Source organism: Oncorhynchus mykiss, unplaced genomic scaffold (assembly GCF_013265735.2).
Source record: "Oncorhynchus mykiss isolate Arlee unplaced genomic scaffold, USDA_OmykA_1.1 un_scaffold_406, whole genome shotgun sequence".
In the NCBI taxonomy this organism is placed as follows: domain Eukaryota; kingdom Metazoa; phylum Chordata; class Actinopteri; order Salmoniformes; family Salmonidae; genus Oncorhynchus; species Oncorhynchus mykiss.
This window is the reverse complement of record NW_023493853.1, coordinates 50,001-67,500: the sequence shown is the minus strand read 5'-3', so window position 1 is coordinate 67,500 and position 17,500 is coordinate 50,001. Positions and strand designations below refer to the sequence as shown.

The following is a 17,500-nucleotide window of genomic DNA, read 5'->3' as shown; positions in this document are numbered from 1 at the left end:
GGCATTATGCCAGGGAATGTTCGAACATTGGTGATATGTGTAGCAGGTGTGACAGACCTAAGGACAGATGTAAATGTAAGAAGGTGGATGATGTCTTATTTCTGCAAACAATGGACCTCATTACTGAAGAAGATGAAGAGAGTGTGGCTATGGAGAGAGGGGAAGAGAGTGATATGGAAAGTGTGTCGCAGGTGATTGCAGAGACAGCTATAGATGTGCTTGGAGAGTATGTAATTCCTTCTGGCAGTACTCGAGATGCAGTCTTGGTCTCTGCTGCTGACACGGTGGAGCAGCAGCACAGGATTGGTGAATTAGATACACAGGTAGAGATGGTGCAAGGTGCTTCTCAGGTGCCTGAACCTGCTTTAAGCCTGTGTGAAAATAACACCAAGGAGAGGGCTGGGTCCACTGGAGTTGATGGCACGGTTAAAGAGCATTTTACAAAAGGTTTGAATGTTGCTCCTCTCATAAATCCAAGTCATGAGTCGGAAGAAGAAATAGATAGTGAGGATTTTCAGTTGTTTGCTAGAAATAAGAGATCATTGACGAAAGCTAGGGAGGTGATGGGATCTGGTAAAAAGAAAAAGTCTATTTTGAAATGACGTGTTTTTCTTTGACTATATTTCTGCATACATTAACAATGGTTAAAGTTGCATCACTAAATGGGAACAGTCTGAGAAATATGAACAAATTGGAGCAGGTTTTGGTGTCTGTAAAAGCTGACATGTGGTGTTTTCAAGAGACTAATTGGACAGACTCCAAAATGTTAGAGATTAAGAGCAAATGGTCTGAGCTAATATTTTGTAGTCACGGAAGTGAAAAAACATGTGGAGTTGCTATTCTGGTAAAAAATGATGTGGTTCAAAATGTCAAGCAGGTAAATGCAGATAATCGGGGCAGACTTATTGTTATTGAGTTTGAAGTGCAAAATGTCATTTTCCGTCTAATTAATGTTTATGCTTCGAATATTGAATCGGAAAGGAGAGATATGTTTAATAACCTAAGATCACTGTGTTCAGAAAATTGTATACTGGTAGGAGATTTTAACGTGAAGTGCACTAGAATAGATGTCTCGAGATGTGATAGCTACAGACATGATTCGTCTAGAAATGCTTTATGGGAATTAATGAAAAATGAAAATCTTGTAGATATATGGAGGGCTGAAAATTTAAATAGAAGAGTGTTTTCGAGAAGGCAGGTGGTGTTAAATGAACTAAAACAAAGCAGAATTGATTTATGTTTAGTAAAAGAAGATATGATACAGCAGGTTCAGAAGATGTCATATAACTTTACAGCATACAGTGATCATGCAGTAATGTCATTTCAGATAGGTTTTGCTGTGGAGATGAGAGGGGGAGGTGTCTGGTGTTTAAATGCCAGTCTGTTAAAGGAGGAAAGTTATATAAAGGAAATTGTTGAATGTATCGAAGGTGAAATGTCTAATGTACTGTTAAAAGAGAATGTGTGTTTATGGTGGGAAGAAGTGAAAGTTAAAGTAAAAAACAGGAGTATTAGGTACTCCAAAAATCGTAACCGTGTCGATAAGTTGAAAGAAAAAATGCTTAGAAATAGGATGTTGCAGGAACTTGAAAAGGCTGATGCTGATCCAGACTATGATGTAGTGAACTATTTGAAAATCCATGCAGAGCTAGGGTTTTATGAAAAAAAGAAATGTTTAGGTGCTATTGTTAGGAGTAAGGCACAGTACGCCTTGGAGGGAGAGAAATGTACTTCCTTTTTTCTGGGGCTTGAAAAACGAAAGCAATTTAAGAGTTATATTGTGGAATTGGAAAATGAAAAAGGTGTAAAGGTAAATGATTTTGTGGACATCGTAGATTCAGTTGAATCCTTTTACAGAAATCTTTATAAAAAGAATGATGTAGATAAAGTGTGTGTTGAAAAAGTGTTGGAGAAAATCAGTGCCAAAGTATCTCAGACAGATAGAAGGATGTGTGATGAAAATATTTCAATTATAGAAATCAAGGAAGCAATTGAGAACACTCAAGGAAATAAAAGTCCAGGTTTGGATGGTTTAACAAATGAATTCTATAAAGTTTTTGTGGATATTTTGGCACCCATTTTATTGAAGGTTTTTCAGTATATGGAAGAGAATAAGGAAATCCCTGAGTCTATGTCAATTGGTATGTTAACCATCTTATTTAAAAATAGAGGCAGTAGGTTAAAGTTAGAAAATTATAGGCCTATTAGTCTTCTAAATTCAGATTATAAAATACTGACTAAAGTTTTAGCTAATAGGATGAAAAAGGTGATTGGGAGTATTATTACATCAACACAAGCCTACGGAATACCTGGAAGAGATGTTGCAGATATAATTTGTACAATTAGAGATGTTGTTAATCATATGAAAAATGAAGGTGGTATAGTTTTAAGTTTAGATTTTAAGAAAGCTTTTGATAAAGTGGAACATAGTTTTCTGCTACAGACTTTGGAGAGGTTTGGTTTTGGGCCAAAATTTGTATCTTGGATTAAATTGTTGTATAGTGGAGCAAAAAGTTGTGTTAAATGTAACGGAGTGTTAACAGATACATTCCCTATAGAGAGGTCAGTAAGGCAGGGTTGTCCTTTGTCAGCTCTATTGTACAGTGTTTCTACGGAACCTTTAGCTGTTTTGATACTTGGAGACAAAGAGGTGAGGGGTGTTGGAATCCCAGGTGGTGGTGTCAGTGTTATACATCAGTACGCTGATGACACTACTTTTACTGTGAAGGATGTAGGTAGCATTGAAAGCATTATGAAAATCATAGATATCTACTGTAAGGCATCAGGGGCTGAAGTTAATATAGAGAAGACAGAAATTATGTTTTTTGGGGATATTGATGCAAATAAGTGTGAGATTCCATTTAAGGTAGCTAAGGATTTTATGAAGGTGCTGGGAGTAAATATTGGTGTAAAGGAGAAAGAGGCAAGGGATATAACTTGGACGGGGATTCTCAATAAAATCAAGCAAACTTTGAATTTCTGGAAAAATAGAAAATTAAAGTTAAAAGGTAAAGTAATTGTAGTAAATGCTTTGGTATCATCTAAACTTGTGTATATTTTGGGAGTTCTAGACATGCCAGAGTGGGTTATAAATGAATTGAATAATGTGGTGTCTAACTTTATATGGGATGGTAAAGGTGTTAGAATTGCGCAGAAAACATTGATAGCGGACTATGATGATGGAGGTTTAAAACTTGTAGATTTTGACATTAAAAGAAAAGCTATTAGGATAAAAACAGTAAAGAAATATTTATATGACAGTTTAGATTATGGCTGGAAACATTTTTTCAAAGTCTATTTAGATGAGAGTGGTGGATGTGAAGATAATGGTTTGTTGATGGATCTTAAAAGGAAAATGTGTGAAAAGGTACCAGATTTTTATAAAGAAGTGCTAAATGCATGGGCAGAGTTGTTGCCTAATGTGTATTATGAGTGTGGGCATATTGACCTAATTATGAATCACCCTGTTTTTCTGAATGAGAAAATTAAGTACAAAGAAAAGGTGTTATATAGTGAAGTATTCATGAGTGCAGGTCTTAGACAGATAAAAGACTACACATATGAGGTAATTCCAGGTTTTTTTCCTGAAGAAGCTATTTTTGACACTATCCATGAATGGGATGTAGAGGTGGGTAGGGGAACAGTGAAGAATATGTACGAGAAGATAAAAGAAAGTATACCAAGCACATGGGTGGATTTAATAAATAGTGAAGTTGTTAGAGAAGGTTTATTTGTCTTTCCTAATTTATTTATTGGTAACAGTAAGGAGAAGGCTCAGTTATCTAGTATCCCGGTGAAAAAATTCTATAAAATAATGGTAGAGAAAAATGTGAAAAGGCCAGCTGCGGAGAAAGTTTGGAAAGGAATTTTTCCAACTTTGGACGTAAAAAAGATATGGAAAACTTTAAATGTAAAATATAATAGTATGGAATGTGAAAGTAACGATTTTAAAATAAGGCATAATCGTATATATACAAAGGTGGTGTTACATCAAATCAATAGGGAAATAAAAAGAGAATGTGATCTATGTGGTGAGTTACCAGAAAATTTAATACATTTGTTTGTGGAATGTGAGGAGTTAAAATATTTATTTTGTAAGGTAAAGGGAATGATACATAGAAACTGGAAGGGTGATATTTTGAAAAAATATGTGTGGAATGAATTGGTGTTATTTGGCATGGATGGTAAATGTGAGGGTGTTAATGTTGTTTTGTTAAATGTTGTTTTGAGTTTTGTGAGGTATGCTATTTTTTGTAGGAGGAATTTTGCTTTTTTTGAGGGGAAGAGGGTAAGGGTGTGGGATATTTTTGTAGTATTGTTTAAGAAGCATATAGATATGTTTCATTGTTATGGAAGGGAATGTTTTGATGAAGCTTTTGTGGAGGGGAGTGGGTTGATTTCAAGGGTGGATGGTGGAAGAATTGCTTATCATTTTTGAAATATATTGGTATGTTAATTTCCTTTTGGTTTGTATAGTTGTTCGGTGAGTTGATTTCAACATGCCTGTTTTGTGTGATTAGAATTGAATGTTATGTTTTTATAAGTTTTTGTTGTATTTTATTTATTAAAAAAAAAAAAAAAAAAAAAGTACGCCTGATCTCGTCCGATCTCGGAAGCTAAGCAGGGTCGGGCCTGGTTAGTACTTGGATGGGAGACCGCCTGGGAATACCAGGTGCTGTAAGCTTTTTGTCACTGCCTTGTGGAATTTCAACTCTTTAAAAAAAAAGAAAAAAAAAAAAAAAAAAAAAAAAAAAAAAAAGTACGCCTGATCTCGTCTGATCTCGGAAGCTAAGCAGGGTCGGGCCTGGTTAGTACTTTGATGGGAGACCGCCTGGGAATACCAGGTGCTGTAAGCTTTTTGTCACTGCCTTGTGGAATTTCAACTCTTTGTCCGTTTTTTCCCACAAGGCTGAAATATGTGCCCTCGCTTTGAAATAAGTAAGCAAGGTTAGTTTGTATTTCATCCAACAATCTGTGCTACAAATTATGGCTACAGTATATGCAATTTCTTCCACTTTTTGAGTGACACAAAGATGCTTATCTAAATGGTGGAAATGCAACAGCTGTTAATCAGGCTCACTTTGACTTTACATAGTGCACCAAGAGATAGTTTCTCACTTACGGCCACACCGGCCTGAGTACGCCTGATCTCGTCCGATCTCGGAAGCTAAGCAGGGTCGGGCCTGGTTAGTACTTGGATGGGAGACCGCCTGGGAATACCAGGTGCTGTAAGCTTTTTGTCACTGCCCAGTGGAATTTCAACTCTTTGTCCGTTTTTTCCCACAAGGCTTAAATATGTGCCCTCGCTTTGAAATAAGTAAGCAAGGTTAGTTTGTATTTCATCCAACAATCTGTGCTACAAATTATGGCTACAGTATATGCAATTTCTTCCACTTTTTGAGTGACACAAAGATGCTTATCTAAATGGTGGAAATGCAACAGCTGTTAATCAGGCTCACTTTGACTTTACATAGTGCACCAAGAGATAGTTTCTCGTTTACGGCCACACCGGCCTGAGTACGCCTGATCTCGTCCGATCTCGGAAGCTAAGCAGGGTCGGGCCTGGTTAGTACTTGAATGGGAGACCGCCTGGGAATACCAGGTGCTGTAAGCTTTTTGTCACTGCCTTGTGGAATTTCAACTCTTTGTCCGTTTTTTCCCACAAGGCTGAAATATGTGCCCTCGCTTTGAAATAAGTAAGCAAGGTTAGTTTGTATTTCATCCAACAATCTGTGCTACAAATTATGGCTACAGTATATGCAATTTCATCCACTTTTTGAGATTGCCTTTCGCTTGCGGCCACACCGGCCTGAGTACGCCTGATCTCGTCCGATCTTGGAAGCTAAGCAGGGTCGGGCCTGGTTAGTACTTGGATGGGAGACCGCCTGGGAATACCAGGTGCTGTAAGCTTTTTGTCACTGCCTTGTGGAATTTCAACTCTTTGTCCGTTTTTTCCCACAAGGCTGAAATATGTGCCCTCGCTTTGAAATAAGTAAGCAAGGTTAGTTTGTATTTCATCCAACAATCTGTGCTACAAATTATGGCTACAGTATATGCAATTTCTTCCACTTTTTGAGTGACACAAAGATGCTTATCTAAATGGTGGAAATGCAACAGCTGTTAATCAGGCTCACTTTGACTTTACATAGTGCACCAAGAGATAGTTTCTCGCTTACGGCCACACCGGCCTGAGTACGCCTGATCTCGTCCGATCTCGGAAGCTAAGCAGGGTCGGGCCTGGTTAGTACTTGAATGGGAGACCGCCTGGGAATACCAGGTGCTGTAAGCTTTTTGTCACTGCCTTGTGGAATTTCAACTCTTTGTCCGTTTTTTCCCACAAGGCTGAAATATGTGCCCTCGCTTTGAAATAAGTAAGCAAGGTTAGTTTGTATTTCATCCAACAATCTGTGCTACAAATTATGGCTACAGTATATGCAATTTCATCCACTTTTTGAGATTTTGCTTTTCGCTTGCGGCCACACCGGCCTGAGTACGCCTGATCTCGTCCGATCTCGGAAGCTAAGCAGGGTCGGGCCTGGTTAGTACTTGGATGGGAGACCGCCTGGGAATACCAGGTGCTGTAAGCTTTTTGTCACTGCCTTGTGGAATTTCAACTCTTTGTCCGTTTTTTCCCACAAGGCTGAAATATGTGCCCTCGCTTTGAAATAAGTAAGCAAGGTTAGTTTGTATTTCATCCAACAATCTGTGCTACAAATTATGGCTACAGTATATGCAATTTCTTCCACTTTTTGAGTGACACAAAGATGCTTATCTAAATGGTGGAAATGCAACAGCTGTTAATCAGGCTCACTTTGACTTTACATAGTGCACCAAGAGATAGTTTCTCGTTTACGGCCACACCGGCCTGAGTACGCCTGATCTCGTCCGATCTCGGAAGCTAAGCAGGGTCGGGCCTGGTTAGTACTTGGATGGGAGACCGCCTGGGAATACCAGGTACTGTAAGCTTTTTGTCACTGCCTTGTGGAATTTCAACTCTTTGTCCGTTTTTTCCCACAAGGCTGAAATATGTGCCCTCGCTTTGAAATAAGTAAGCAAGGTTAGTTTGTATTTCATCCAACAATCTGTGCTACAAATTATGGCTACAGTATATGCAATTTCATCCACTTTTTGAGATTGCCTTTCGCTTGCGGCCACACCGGCCTGAGTACGCCTGATCTCGTCCGATCTCGGAAGCTAAGCAGGGTCGGGCCTGGTTAGTACTTGGATGGGAGACCGCCTGGGAATACCAGGTGCTGTAAGCTTTTTGTCACTGCCTTGTGGAATTTCAACTCTTTGTCCGTTTTTTCCCACAAGGCTGAAATATGTGCCCTCGCTTTGAAATAAGTAAGCAAGGTTAGTTTGTATTTCATCCAACAATCTGTGCTACAAATTATGGCTACAGTATATGCAATTTCTTCCACTTTTTGAGTGACACAAAGATGCTTATCTAAATGGTGGAAATGCAACAGCTGTTAATCAGGCTCACTTTGACTTTACATAGTGCACCAAGAGATAGTTTCTCGCTTACGGCCACACCGGCCTGAGTACGCCTGATCTCGTCTGATCTCGGAAGCTAAGCAGGGTCGGGCCTGGTTAGTACTTGGATGGGAGACCGTCTGGGAATACCAGGTGCTGTAAGCTTTTTGTCACTGCCTTGTGGAATTTCAACTCTTTGTCCGTTTTTTCCCACAAGGCTGAAATATGTGCCCTCGCTTTGAAATAAGTAAGCAAGGTTAGTTTGTATTTCATCCAACAATCTGTGCTACAAATTATGGCTACAGTATATGCAATTTCTTCCACTTTTTGAGTGACACAAAGATGCTTATCTAAATGGTGGAAATGCAACAGCTGTTAATCAGGCTCACTTTGACTTTACATAGTGCACCAAGAGATAGTTTCTCACTTACGGCCACACCGGCCTGAGTACGCCTGATCTCGTCCGATCTCGGAAGCTAAGCAGGGTCGGGCCTGGTTAGTACTTGGATGGGAGACCGCCTGGGAATACCAGGTGCTGTAAGCTTTTTGTCACTGCCTTGTGGAATTTCAACTCTTTGTCCGTTTTTTCCCACAAGGCTGAAATATGTGCCCTCGCTTTGAAATAAGTAAGCAAGGTTAGTTTGTATTTCATCCAACAATCTGTGCTACAAATTATGGCTACAGTATATGCAATTTCATCCATTTTTTGAGATTGCCTTTCGCTTACGGCCACACCGGCCTGAGTACGCCTGATCTCGTCCGATCTCGGAAGCTAAGCAGGGTCGGGCCTGGTTAGTACTTGGATGGGAGACCGCCTGGGAATACCAGGTGCTGTAAGCTTTTTGTCACTGCCCAGTGGAATTTCAACTCTTTGTCCGTTTTTTCCCACAAGGCTTAAATATGTGCCCTCGCTTTGAAATAAGTAAGCAAGGTTAGTTTGTATTTCATCCAACAATCTGTGCTACAAATTATGGCTTCAGTATATGCAATTTCTTCCACTTTTTGAGTGACACAAAGATGCTTATCTAAATGGTGGAAATGCAACAGCTGTTAATCAGGCTCACTTTGACTTTACATAGTGCACCAAGAGATAGTTTCTCGTTTACGGCCACACCGGCCTGAGTACGCCTGATCTCGTCCGATCTCGGAAGCTAAGCAGGGTCGGGCCTGGTTAGTACTTGAATGGGAGACCGCCTGGGAATACCAGGTGCTGTAAGCTTTTTGTCACTGCCTTGTGGAATTTCAACTCTTTGTCCGTTTTTTCCCACAAGGCTGAAATATGTGCCCTCGCTTTGAAATAAGTAAGCAAGGTTAGTTTGTATTTCATCCAACAATCTGTGCTACAAATTATGGCTACAGTATATGCAATTTCATCCACTTTTTGAGATTGCCTTTCGCTTGCGGCCACACCGGCCTGAGTACGCCTGATCTCGTCCGATCTTGGAAGCTAAGCAGGGTCGGGCCTGGTTAGTACTTGGATGGGAGACCGCCTGGGAATACCAGGTGCTGTAAGCTTTTTGTCACTGCCTTGTGGAATTTCAACTCTTTGTCCGTTTTTTCCCACAAGGCTGAAATATGTGCCCTCGCTTTGAAATAAGTAAGCAAGGTTAGTTTGTATTTCATCCAACAATCTGTGCTACAAATTATGGCTACAGTATATGCAATTTCTTCCACTTTTTGAGTGACACAAAGATGCTTATCTAAATGGTGGAAATGCAACAGCTGTTAATCAGGCTCACTTTGACTTTACATAGTGCACCAAGAGATAGTTTCTCGTTTACGGCCACACCGGCCTGAGTACGCCTGATCTCGTCCGATCTCGGAAGCTAAGCAGGGTCGGGCCTGGTTAGTACTTGAATGGGAGACCGCCTGGGAATACCAGGTGCTGTAAGCTTTTTGTCACTGCCTTGTGGAATTTCAACTCTTTGTCCGTTTTTTCCCACAAGGCTGAAATATGTGCCCTCGCTTTGAAATAAGTAAGCAAGGTTAGTTTGTATTTCATCCAACAATCTGTGCTACAAATTATGGCTACAGTATATGCAATTTCATCCATTTTTTGAGATTGCCTTTCGCTTACGGCCACACCGGCCTGAGTACGCCTGATCTCGTCCGATCTCGGAAGCTAAGCAGGGTCGGGCCTGGTTAGTACTTGGATGGGAGACCGCCTGGGAATACCAGGTGCTGTAAGCTTTTTGTCACTGCCCAGTGGAATTTCAACTCTTTGTCCGTTTTTTCCCACAAGGCTTAAATATGTGCCCTCGCTTTGAAATAAGTAAGCAAGGTTAGTTTGTATTTCATCCAACAATCTGTGCTACAAATTATGGCTACAGTATATGCAATTTCTTCCACTTTTTGAGTGACACAAAGATGCTTATCTAAATGGTGGAAATGCAACAGCTGTTAATCAGGCTCACTTTGACTTTACATAGTGCACCAAGAGATAGTTTCTCGTTTACGGCCACACCGGCCTGAGTACGCCTGATCTCGTCCGATCTCGGAAGCTAAGCAGGGTCGGGCCTGGTTAGTACTTGAATGGGAGACCGCCTGGGAATACCAGGTGCTGTAAGCTTTTTGTCACTGCCTTGTGGAATTTCAACTCTTTGTCCGTTTTTTCCCACAAGGCTGAAATATGTGCCCTCGCTTTGAAATAAGTAAGCAAGGTTAGTTTGTATTTCATCCAACAATCTGTGCTACAAATTATGGCTACAGTATATGCAATTTCATCCACTTTTTGAGATTGCCTTTCGCTTGCGGCCACACCGGCCTGAGTACGCCTGATCTCGTCCGATCTTGGAAGCTAAGCAGGGTCGGGCCTGGTTAGTACTTGGATGGGAGACCGCCTGGGAATACCAGGTGCTGTAAGCTTTTTGTCACTGCCTTGTGGAATTTCAACTCTTTGTCCGTTTTTTCCCACAAGGCTGAAATATGTGCCCTCGCTTTGAAATAAGTAAGCAAGGTTAGTTTGTATTTCATCCAACAATCTGTGCTACAAATTATGGCTACAGTATATGCAATTTCTTCCACTTTTTGAGTGACACAAAGATGCTTATCTAAATGGTGGAAATGCAACAGCTGTTAATCAGGCTCACTTTGACTTTACATAGTGCACCAAGAGATAGTTTCTCGCTTGCGGCCACACCGGCCTGAGTACGCCTGATCTCGTCCGATCTCGGAAGCTAAGCAGGGTCGGGCCTGGTTAGTACTTGAATGGGAGACCGCCTGGGAATACCAGGTGCTGTAAGCTTTTTGTCACTGCCTTGTGGAATTTCAACTCTTTGTCCGTTTTTTCCCACAAGGCTGAAATATGTGCCCTCGCTTTGAAATAAGTAAGCAAGGTTAGTTTGTATTTCATCCAACAATCTGTGCTACAAATTATGGCTACAGTATATGCAATTTCATCCACTTTTTGAGATTTTGCTTTTCGCTTGCGGCCACACCGGCCTGAGTACGCCTGATCTCGTCCGATCTCGGAAGCTAAGCAGGGTCGGGCCTGGTTAGTACTTGGATGGGAGACCGCCTGGGAATACCAGGTGCTGTAAGCTTTTTGTCACTGCCTTGTGGAATTTCAACTCTTTGTCCGTTTTTTCCCACAAGGCTGAAATATGTGCCCTCGCTTTGAAATAAGTAAGCAAGGTTAGTTTGTATTTCATCCAACAATCTGTGCTACAAATTATGGCTACAGTATATGCAATTTCATCCACTTTTTGAGATTGCCTTTCGCTTACGGCCACACCGGCCTGAGTACGCCTGATCTCGTCCGATCTCGGAAGCTAAGCAGGGTCGGGCCTGGTTAGTACTTGGATGGGAGACCGCCTGGGAATACCAGGTGCTGTAAGCTTTTTGTCACTGCCTTGTGGAATTTCAACTCTTTGTCCGTTTTTTCCCACAAGGCTGAAATATGTGCCCTCGCTTTGAAATAAGTAAGCAAGGTTAGTTTGTATTTCATCCAACAATCTGTGCTACAAATTATGGCTACAGTATATGCAATTTCTTCCACTTTTTGAGTGACACAAAGATGCTTATCTAAATGGTGGAAATGCAACAGCTGTTAATCAGGCTCACTTTGACTTTACATAGTGCACCAAGAGATAGTTTCTCGCTTACGGCCACACCGGCCTGAGTACGCCTGATCTCGTCCGATCTCGGAAGCTAAGCAGGGTCGGGCCTGGTTAGTACTTGGATGGGAGACCGCCTGGGAATACCAGGTGCTGTAAGCTTTTTGTCACTGCCTTGTGGAATTTCAACTCTTTGTCCGTTTTTTCCCACAAGGCTGAAATATGTGCCCTCGCTTTGAAATAAGTAAGCAAGGTTAGTTTGTATTTCATCCAACAATCTGTGCTACAAATTATGGCTACAGTATATGCAATTTCATCCATTTTTTGAGATTGCCTTTCGCTTACGGCCACACCGGCCTGAGTACGCCTGATCTCGTCCGATCTCGGAAGCTAAGCAGGGTCGGGCCTGGTTAGTACTTGGATGGGAGACCGCCTGGGAATACCAGGTGCTGTAAGCTTTTTGTCACTGCCCAGTGGAATTTCAACTCTTTGTCCGTTTTTTCCCACAAGGCTTAAATATGTGCCCTCGCTTTGAAATAAGTAAGCAAGGTTAGTTTGTATTTCATCCAACAATCTGTGCTACAAATTATGGCTACAGTATATGCAATTTCTTCCACTTTTTGAGTGACACAAAGATGCTTATCTAAATGGTGGAAATGCAACAGCTGTTAATCAGGCTCACTTTGACTTTACATAGTGCACCAAGAGATAGTTTCTCGTTTACGGCCACACCGGCCTGAGTACGCCTGATCTCGTCCGATCTCGGAAGCTAAGCAGGGTCGGGCCTGGTTAGTACTTGAATGGGAGACCGCCTGGGAATACCAGGTGCTGTAAGCGTTTTGTCACTGCCTTGTGGAATTTCAACTCTTTGTCCGTTTTTTCCCACAAGGCTGAAATATGTGCCCTCGCTTTGAAATAAGTAAGCAAGGTTAGTTTGTATTTCATCCAACAATCTGTGCTACAAATTATGGCTACAGTATATGCAATTTCATCCACTTTTTGAGATTGCCTTTCGCTTGCGGCCACACCGGCCTGAGTACGCCTGATCTCGTCCGATCTTGGAAGCTAAGCAGGGTCGGGCCTGGTTAGTACTTGGATGGGAGACCGCCTGGGAATACCAGGTGCTGTAAGCTTTTTGTCACTGCCTTGTGGAATTTCAACTCTTTGTCCGTTTTTTCCCACAAGGCTGAAATATGTGCCCTCGCTTTGAAATAAGTAAGCAAGGTTAGTTTGTATTTCATCCAACAATCTGTGCTACAAATTATGGCTACAGTATATGCAATTTCTTCCACTTTTTGAGTGACACAAAGATGCTTATCTAAATGGTGGAAATGCAACAGCTGTTAATCAGGCTCACTTTGACTTTACATAGTGCACCAAGAGATAGTTTCTCGTTTACGGCCACACCGGCCTGAGTACGCCTGATCTCGTCCGATCTCGGAAGCTAAGCAGGGTCACCGCCTGGGAATACCAGGTGCTGTAAGCTTTTTGTCACTGCCTTGTGGAATTTCAACTCTTTGTCCGTTTTTTCCCACAAGGCTGAAATATGTGCCCTCGCTTTGAAATAAGTAAGCAAGGTTAGTTTGTATTTCATCCAACAATCTGTGCTACAAATTATGGCTACAGTATATGCAATTTCATCCACTTTTTGAGTGACACAAAGATGCTTATCTAAATGGTGGAAATGCAACAGCTGTTAATCAGGCTCACTTTGACTTTACATAGTGCACCAAGAGATAGTTTCTCGCTTACGGCCACACCGGCCTGAGTACGCACCTGTTGATGGGTAATTGACGCACGTGTGAGTGATTGCGCTGAGACTGAGTGTTTGCTCTAGAGAGTTTGTGTTGGAGTTTTGAGCTTTTTGAAGTACAATTTCTTTTTGTAAATTGATTAAGTTAGATTTATAGTTTGGGGTTGTTCCCCGGCAGCATATTGCTGTTTGGGGGACTTTCCTCCTGTCGTTATTCGGATGGATACAATGGCTTTGACCAACGCTGGAAAAAAGACTACGAACAAAGGAAACATGGATAATGGCGCTGCAGCAAGACAGGCGCAAAAATATGAAAAGAATTTAACAGTGGCTGTTGAAATTATGGGAGAAGAGAAGATTACAATGATGGAGGTATTGAGAGGGATTAAAGAAGTTTGTGGACTGGTCTGCGGCTGTCGGGTCAAAGATGAAAAGCGATTTGAAGTGACGCTGTCAAGTGCGAGAGGGAAAGAAAAACTGATGGATGGATTTAAAATCCGGAGCTGTCGAATCATGGCAAAGGATCTATCGTTGGATGAGATGGTTGTATCCTTCTTAAACCTCCCAGTATATATTACAGACGAGGACATCACAGAGCGGCTAAGAGCATGGGGTGTGTCTGCTATATCGCCGGTGAAAAGGCGCTACTGGCCGGGGACGGACATTGCTGATGGGACGCGCTTCTGTAAAGTTAGGTTCACAGACACTGTGCGCTCGTTGCCATATTCTGCCAAATTTGAAACGTTGGAAGGGGCTGAGTACTTCAGAGTAATACACGATCGGCAGGTCAAGGTCTGTAGGCTGTGTATCCAGCCAGGGCACGTGCTACGAGAGTGCCCTGATTTCGCATGTCATAAGTGTGGTGAGCAGGGGCATTACGCACGAGAGTGCAATGGGAGGAGAGAGCGAGGTTGTGTTGGATGCGGGAGGGGTGTAGCGCAGTGCTCCTGTCCCCATGGGGAAGGTGCTCAGGACTGGGCATCACAGGATTTCAGCGCAAATAGTGTCGTGGAGGAGAACGAGGTGGAGGAAGCTGGGGAGGAAATTGGCATGAGTGAGCAACCCCAGGGAGAGAAGGAGGACGAAGAACAGAGGCAGCCAGAGGAGGAAGTGGAGACGGAGCCTTGTATTGAAGGAAGGGAGGCACCCAAAGATGGAGGGATAAGCTCAAGCCTAGACGATGTAGAGTTGGAGGGCGATCCTCGTGGAGAGGGGGGCTCCTCTAGGGAGGTGGATAATGCAAGGGATGACTCTCGCAAACGTAAAGAGTCTGAAGAAGAGCTGTCGGAGGAAGAGTTGGAGTACATACAATCAATGCGTTGGGATAGTAAAAGGAACAGGATAACCAAGAAGAAAAAGAAGAAAAAAGATCAATCATGATGGACTGGATTCATCCCCTCTTTATAGTCATAATGGTGTCTATTAATTAGTATCTATTAACACCAATGGACTTCGTAGCAAAGAAAAGCTAGAGCTGGTGTTGGAAGCCTTCTCTGCGGATATATTATGTCTTCAGGAGACCCATTGGACTGAGCCGTATATGGATAATGTAAGGCAGAGATGGAATGGACTAATGTACGTGAGTAATGGTACTGTGCGGGCATGTGGGGTAGCTATTTTGGTAAAACATGACGTTGTGTCTAACTTAAATTTGTTATGTGCTGACACTGTGGGTCGAATGGTGGGAGTGGGTTTCACTTATCAAGATATGGAGTACTCGTTGTACAATGTCTATGCTCCTAATAATGAAATTGAGAGGAGGGTTATGTTTATGTCTATGGGAGGATTATGTGGGAAAAACTGTTTGCTTGTTGGGGATTTTAATGTATGGATGGATAGGCTAGATGCCTCAAGTAGCGCACATTTTAGCTCTGACTCATCTCGGGGAGCGCTATTAAGGCTAATGAGGGATGAGGATTGGGTGGATATATGGAGGGAGAGGAATCCAGATAAGCGGGTGTTCTCTCGAAGACAAGTGGTGAGGGGTGAGCTCAAGCAGTCACGTATAGATTTGTGTCTCACTCATAGAGAGGTTGCGCACTTGGTTGTGGGGGTAAAGTATTCACACACATTTTTTAGTGACCATGATGCTCTGCTTTTCAGGCTGGGTGCATCAGGGGAGGGGAGGGGGGGTGGTTTGTGGTGTCTTAATGCCAGTATGCTGAAGGATGAGGTGTTTAGGGCAGCAGTGAAAGAGTGTGTGAATGACGCCGTGTCAGATCCTTTATTTGAGTCGGATGTGAGTGTGTGGTGGGAAGGATTAAAAGGGGAGTTCAAGCGGCTGGCAATATCTAGTGCAAGACGGGCAAATGTGACAAGGAGGAGGGAGGAGGGGATTCTTAAATCTCGCCTGTTATTGGAGTTAGAAAAGGTAGAAAACTGCCCAGGCTATGATGTGACAGAGTACCTGAGGGTGAGGGAGGAGTTGAGGGTCGTAGAGAGGCACAGGTGCATGGGGGCAGTGGTGAGGAGTAGAGCACAGTATGTGGTGGAGGGGGAGAGAAATACTGCTTTTTTCCTGGGGTTAGAAAGGAGGAAGCAGGAAAGGAGTTTTCTAACTGAGCTGATAAATGAGAGGGGGGAGAGGGTGACAGATCTGGAAGGAATTTTGAATACAGTGCATTCTTTTTATAAGGGCTTATTTACGTCGGGTGGGGTAGATGAAGTGTGTATGAGAAGAGTGCTAGACGCAGTAGAGGCTAGGGTGTCGACTGAGGATGTAGAGATGTGTGATGCTGATTTTACATTGGCAGAGGTTAAAGCTGCCATATTGGGCCTGAACTTGAATAAGAGCCCGGGTTCAGATGGTCTTACTGCAGAGTTTTACCGTGAGTTTAGTGACATACTGGCCCCACTAATGCTGCGTGTGTATGTGTGTATGGAGGAGAAGAGGGTAGTCCCTGAATCTTTAGCTATGGGTGTGTTGACTGTGTTGTACAAAGGGAAGGGGAGCAGACTGAAATTAGAGAACTACAGACCAATAACCCTTTTGAACTCCGACAATAAGGTGCTTGCGAAGATAATGGCTAATAGGTTGAATAAGGTGATGGGAAGCATCATAGCACCTACTCAGGCCTATGGAGTTCCGGGGCGGGATGTAGTGGACACCCTCTGCACTATCCGGGATGTGGTGAAGCAGATGGGGGAGGTGGGTGGGGCGGTGCTCTGTCTAGATCTGAATAAAGCCTTTGATCGGGTGGAGCATCGGTTCCTGTTAGAGGCCTTGGAAAGATTTGGGTTCGGGCCTCGTCTTAAAGGATGGGTGAAGCTTTTGTATGGGTCAGCGTGCAGTGTCGTGAAATGTAATGGTGTGCTGACTGATCCTTTTCCCCTGGGCAGGTCTGTTAGGCAGGGTTGTCCATTGTCTGCACTACTATACAGCGTCTCAGTAGAGCCTTTAGCGGCGTTTGTAAAGCGGAATGGAGGAGTGCATGGAGTGGACCTCCCGGGGGGAGGCGTCAGTGTACTGCATCATTATGCTGATGACACCACCTGTACTTTGCGGGATGGAGAGAGTGTGAATTGTCTGATGAAGTGTTTTGATGTATATGGGAGAGCTTCTGGGGCTAAGGTGAATGTAGAAAAGTCTCAAATGTTATGTGCTGATGATACTGTTATGTCTACATGTAACATTCCTTTTAAGACTGTTAAGGGGCATGTGAGAATTTTGGGTGTGAATATTGGGGTAGATGAGCGGGAGGCGAGGGACTTAACTTGGACAGGGGTGATTAATAAAATAAAGACGACTCTGAATTACTGGAAACAAAGGAAATTAAAATTGAGGGGGAAAGTGGTTGTGGTGAATGCATTGTTAATGTCAAAATGTGTGTATACCTTAGGGGTTATGGACATGCCTGTATGGGCTCTGAAGGGAATTAATAATTTAATGTCTGATTTCCTGTGGGGTGGGAAGGGGGTGAAGATTGCTCATGATGTAATGATAGCAGATTATGATAGGGGTGGTTTGAGATTAATAGATCTGGAGGTGAAGTTAAAAGCCATGAGGGTGAAGAGAGTACAACGGTTTTTGTATGGGGAGGAGGGTCAGGGGTGGAAGGAGTTTTTCAGGCATTGGTTGCATAGGAGTGGAGGTTGTGGAGATTATGGGTTGTTAATGTGTTTCAAGCCCAGCATGTATGCAGAGGTGCCTGAGTTTTATCAGGAGGTGTTCAGGGCCTGGGCGGAGTTCTTACCGCAAGTAAGTTATGAGTGTGAC

The 17,500-nt window shown here is 42.7% G+C and overlaps 23 non-coding genes across 23 annotated transcripts; all 23 read left to right on the top strand.

Moving 5' to 3' along the window:
- Nucleotides 1-5,116: 5,116 nt before the first annotated feature.
- LOC118955702 lies at nucleotides 5,117-5,235 on the top strand. The gene has a single exon (XR_005045492.1). It is a non-coding gene; the product is annotated as a 5S ribosomal RNA (ribosomal RNA).
- Nucleotides 5,236-5,495: 260 nt separating this feature from the next.
- Nucleotides 5,496-5,614, top strand: LOC118955730. The gene has a single exon (XR_005045520.1). It is a non-coding gene; the product is annotated as a 5S ribosomal RNA (ribosomal RNA).
- Nucleotides 5,615-5,791: 177 nt separating this feature from the next.
- LOC118955775 lies at nucleotides 5,792-5,910 on the top strand. Its single transcript, XR_005045565.1, has one exon. It is a non-coding gene; the product is annotated as a 5S ribosomal RNA (ribosomal RNA).
- A 260-nt stretch (nucleotides 5,911-6,170) lies between these two features.
- Nucleotides 6,171-6,289, top strand: LOC118955671. Its single transcript, XR_005045462.1, has one exon. It is a non-coding gene; the product is annotated as a 5S ribosomal RNA (ribosomal RNA).
- A 179-nt stretch (nucleotides 6,290-6,468) lies between these two features.
- Nucleotides 6,469-6,587, top strand: LOC118955682. The gene has a single exon (XR_005045473.1). It is a non-coding gene; the product is annotated as a 5S ribosomal RNA (ribosomal RNA).
- Nucleotides 6,588-6,847: 260 nt separating this feature from the next.
- Nucleotides 6,848-6,966, top strand: LOC118955739. The gene has a single exon (XR_005045529.1). It is a non-coding gene; the product is annotated as a 5S ribosomal RNA (ribosomal RNA).
- Nucleotides 6,967-7,143: 177 nt separating this feature from the next.
- Nucleotides 7,144-7,262, top strand: LOC118955681. Its single transcript, XR_005045472.1, has one exon. It is a non-coding gene; the product is annotated as a 5S ribosomal RNA (ribosomal RNA).
- A 260-nt stretch (nucleotides 7,263-7,522) lies between these two features.
- Nucleotides 7,523-7,641, top strand: LOC118955685. The gene has a single exon (XR_005045476.1). It is a non-coding gene; the product is annotated as a 5S ribosomal RNA (ribosomal RNA).
- Nucleotides 7,642-7,901: 260 nt separating this feature from the next.
- LOC118955699 lies at nucleotides 7,902-8,020 on the top strand. The gene has a single exon (XR_005045490.1). It is a non-coding gene; the product is annotated as a 5S ribosomal RNA (ribosomal RNA).
- A 177-nt stretch (nucleotides 8,021-8,197) lies between these two features.
- On the top strand, nucleotides 8,198-8,316 carry LOC118955616. Its single transcript, XR_005045407.1, has one exon. It is a non-coding gene; the product is annotated as a 5S ribosomal RNA (ribosomal RNA).
- Nucleotides 8,317-8,576: 260 nt separating this feature from the next.
- On the top strand, nucleotides 8,577-8,695 carry LOC118955729. The gene has a single exon (XR_005045519.1). It is a non-coding gene; the product is annotated as a 5S ribosomal RNA (ribosomal RNA).
- A 177-nt stretch (nucleotides 8,696-8,872) lies between these two features.
- LOC118955774 lies at nucleotides 8,873-8,991 on the top strand. The gene has a single exon (XR_005045564.1). It is a non-coding gene; the product is annotated as a 5S ribosomal RNA (ribosomal RNA).
- Nucleotides 8,992-9,251: 260 nt separating this feature from the next.
- LOC118955728 lies at nucleotides 9,252-9,370 on the top strand. The gene has a single exon (XR_005045518.1). It is a non-coding gene; the product is annotated as a 5S ribosomal RNA (ribosomal RNA).
- Nucleotides 9,371-9,547: 177 nt separating this feature from the next.
- LOC118955615 lies at nucleotides 9,548-9,666 on the top strand. Its single transcript, XR_005045406.1, has one exon. It is a non-coding gene; the product is annotated as a 5S ribosomal RNA (ribosomal RNA).
- Nucleotides 9,667-9,926: 260 nt separating this feature from the next.
- Nucleotides 9,927-10,045, top strand: LOC118955727. The gene has a single exon (XR_005045517.1). It is a non-coding gene; the product is annotated as a 5S ribosomal RNA (ribosomal RNA).
- Nucleotides 10,046-10,222: 177 nt separating this feature from the next.
- Nucleotides 10,223-10,341, top strand: LOC118955773. The gene has a single exon (XR_005045563.1). It is a non-coding gene; the product is annotated as a 5S ribosomal RNA (ribosomal RNA).
- A 260-nt stretch (nucleotides 10,342-10,601) lies between these two features.
- LOC118955733 lies at nucleotides 10,602-10,720 on the top strand. Its single transcript, XR_005045523.1, has one exon. It is a non-coding gene; the product is annotated as a 5S ribosomal RNA (ribosomal RNA).
- A 179-nt stretch (nucleotides 10,721-10,899) lies between these two features.
- On the top strand, nucleotides 10,900-11,018 carry LOC118955680. Its single transcript, XR_005045471.1, has one exon. It is a non-coding gene; the product is annotated as a 5S ribosomal RNA (ribosomal RNA).
- A 177-nt stretch (nucleotides 11,019-11,195) lies between these two features.
- On the top strand, nucleotides 11,196-11,314 carry LOC118955614. The gene has a single exon (XR_005045405.1). It is a non-coding gene; the product is annotated as a 5S ribosomal RNA (ribosomal RNA).
- A 260-nt stretch (nucleotides 11,315-11,574) lies between these two features.
- Nucleotides 11,575-11,693, top strand: LOC118955613. The gene has a single exon (XR_005045404.1). It is a non-coding gene; the product is annotated as a 5S ribosomal RNA (ribosomal RNA).
- Nucleotides 11,694-11,870: 177 nt separating this feature from the next.
- LOC118955611 lies at nucleotides 11,871-11,989 on the top strand. Its single transcript, XR_005045402.1, has one exon. It is a non-coding gene; the product is annotated as a 5S ribosomal RNA (ribosomal RNA).
- Nucleotides 11,990-12,249: 260 nt separating this feature from the next.
- LOC118955748 lies at nucleotides 12,250-12,368 on the top strand. The gene has a single exon (XR_005045538.1). It is a non-coding gene; the product is annotated as a 5S ribosomal RNA (ribosomal RNA).
- A 177-nt stretch (nucleotides 12,369-12,545) lies between these two features.
- Nucleotides 12,546-12,664, top strand: LOC118955772. The gene has a single exon (XR_005045562.1). It is a non-coding gene; the product is annotated as a 5S ribosomal RNA (ribosomal RNA).
- Nucleotides 12,665-17,500: the final 4,836 nt, after the last annotated feature.